This window comes from Hipposideros armiger, unplaced genomic scaffold (assembly GCF_001890085.2).
Source record: "Hipposideros armiger isolate ML-2016 unplaced genomic scaffold, ASM189008v1 scaffold_457, whole genome shotgun sequence".
NCBI classification, from domain to species: Eukaryota; Metazoa; Chordata; class Mammalia; order Chiroptera; family Hipposideridae; genus Hipposideros; species Hipposideros armiger.
Window position 1 is genome coordinate 991,743 of NW_017731807.1, and position 2,866 is coordinate 994,608.

At 43.8% G+C, this 2,866-nt stretch overlaps 1 protein-coding gene across 1 annotated transcript in view; it reads right to left on the bottom strand.

Moving 5' to 3' along the window:
• NDEL1 (nudE neurodevelopment protein 1 like 1) overlaps positions 1-981 on the bottom strand; it is a 40,603-nt gene extending 39,622 nt beyond the window's left edge. The window contains exon 1 of the mRNA XM_019665962.1: positions 897-981. The gene's annotated coding sequence lies outside the window, so the exon portion shown is untranslated. The remainder of the gene's footprint in view (positions 1-896) is intronic.
• Between the last annotated feature and the right edge of the window lie 1,885 nt (positions 982-2,866).

A 2,866-nucleotide genomic window follows, 5' to 3' on the forward strand; every position in this document is an offset into this window, starting at 1 on the left:
CTGTTGCTCAGAGCTCAAACTCTTGAGCGAGCTCTTAACCAACTGAGCCACTCAGCCGGCCCCCAGTTTCTATTTGTGATGGATGGCAGTGATGAACTGTACATTTAACAATGGTAAATTTTTCATTATGTGTATTTTACCACAATGAAAACTGCTTTTAATTGTTTTAGTCTAGAAGTCTATATACACCAAGGTGTCGCTAGTAATCTTTGGGGATGGAATTATGTAAAAACTTTCGCTGCATTGTTTGGCTTTTTTTCAACTATGATATTATCATTTTAAAAATTCTAATTTCGTTTAGAAAATGACATAAAAGTAAACCTCAAACCCAGGAGAATACCATCTTACAGTTTACAAAACACTTTCACAATCATTGTCCTGTTTAAGCATCACAACAATCCCACAAAATAGAGATATGTTGGCATTTCTGTGGATGAGGAAACAGGTTCAGAGGAAAGGAAGTGACTTGTCCATAAGTAAAACAAGGAGTCAGGACTTAATCATAAGCCCCTAACTTGGTCAGCTCAGCACAATTTTAGGCCTCACACCAACTATGTCTCAGTCAGTCCCAGAAAAACCTGTCTGAATCCAAGAAGCCCTCACAAAAACCCAGAGCAATGCTACCTGGGCAGCCCAGAAAATAGAAAACCCCATCAAGGTAATGACATCTTAGGAGAATATGGGCAAACAATGTAATTTTAGGAAGCCACCAAAGCAAATCCCTGGTGTGACCCCCACAGAAACATAACCAACTTCACAAATTAACCTGTCTTTGACAGTCCCTCATCACATGGACAGAGAGGGTCCTCAGACCACCAGGAGTCCCCCATTCTGGTGTGTCTCAGGCCAGCCCTCACCAGACCCTCTCTGAGCAGAACCCCACGGTCCCAACGTACCTGGTCCTGTGTCCCAGGCTTCACTGATCAGATCAACAGCAGCACTCAGGGGACAGCACTGAACCAGCTGAAACAAAGTAGAAGTCAACAGGAAGCGTGAGAATCATTGTCTGACAAAAGAGGCACAAGGACAGGAAGTGGGTTTGGGCCAGGAAGGCTGGGGCCTGCCTTCTACAAGTGAGGCAACACTGCCAGCCTCATTGCTCAGCTGGAGCTGAGCAAGACTTCAGTGCTGGGGAAGGAAAAAAAGAAATTCAAGTCCTAACTCTTTAGCCAGGCCTTCACAATTCTCCATTACTACTGCAGGCGTGTATGCCTGTCCCTGTATCTGGAGGTGAAGGGCAAAGGGAAAAGCTGTCACTTATTAAGGGGAGGACATGCACAGACACTGGCAAAGCACAAACGGGGTACGTAAGAGAATAAACAACGTCAGATAGCCTCCACCTACCACTTTTAGCTGTGAAGCCTTGAATGAGCTGCTTTGTGTCTCTGAGTCTCGTTTTCCCCAGGTATGAAATGGAGGTAAAACCAGTACTGACCTCACAGCATTGTTTAGGCTTAAATGAGATAACATGTAATTGGCTTCATACGGTCCAATTTGTCACTTTAGCCATTGGCGGTGTTCCTCCTCCTTTCTGCCTCTCCAAATCTGACCCACTCCTTCAGTCTTTANACAGTTGTGGGGCCCATGCTATAATACATGATTCCTCAGAGTGTCTCCAATAGGATTGAGCCCCCCCTTGTCCATGGGTTAATGAGCTCAGAATATGCTTTTATTGACTCTTCTCCTTTCTCTGGCTCACTCACCTAAAACTCTCACTCTTGCCTGGTGGATCCACCTCCCAAGTAAACTACCTGCATCCAAGTCTTTGCCTCAAGTCCTTTGCTTTCAGGAGAACCTAAACTAAGGTAGGCACACACCCCCAGCACAGGAAGAACCCCAATCGAACCAAAATGACAGTGACAGAATGAAGAGTTGGTAGGTTTCTCCTCAGTTTGCATTTGTCATCTCTTTGTAATTCCAAAACCATTTCACATCCATGGGAGGGCACTGGAAATGATTCAGAACTAGGAAGAATTACCTCATATTCTGGATGACAGAACCAAGCAAGATACAAAATGATGTTGACCAGCTGAAGCAATGAGGCCGCCATCAACAGGAAGGAATTTAAAAGGATAAAAGAGTGCTACACTGAAGTTCAAAAAACGAAATCAATTGCCCCCATACTGAACATGATAGTCATTAATGTGAAACAAAAGGCTGTGCAGTTTTTCAATGATCACAAACTCCCCATGAGTCAAGACTTAAAAAAAAAAAAAAAAGCCAAAGCAATGTGTGACAGTATCGGCAGAAGCACCCAGATCAAGGATCAACACAGCTCTGCGTGATCTGGCTCCGGCTCATCACCACCGAGCACAAGTCTTGGACTCTCTGTTATTGAGACACAAGGAGCTATGGGTCTCCCTAGGTACATATGTAGCATGGATGAGTAGGGGAGTTAATACCCAGTGGGGCAAAACTTTCACCAATGGGAGACAGAAGCCAACAGATAAATCCTTCCTCCAGCAGATGTTCCTGAGTAACAGTTATTTATATGGCCTCTTGGAAGATGAAGATCGAGCCTTCCAATCCACTTTATTTACATCTCACGGTGGCTACCATGAGAACGAACCTTTATATTGACTCTCCCCCCTCCATTTCCTGCCTCCTTGTTTCTGCTCCCTGGAACACTTCTGAATAAAGTCCTTGCACATCAAAAAAAAAAAGGAGAATTAATTCCTTCTGCAGTCACTCCCTAATTAGCCCAATTTGATGGTATTCCATCCTGTAAACATATATATGCTGGTTCTACAGATGTAAAGATTCCATCCTACAATGTTCTCAACTTCACATCTTCTAAACACCTATTAACCGACAACGTAATAATGTTAGAGACTTTGAGTGGTAGAACTACCTGGAATGTCAACCA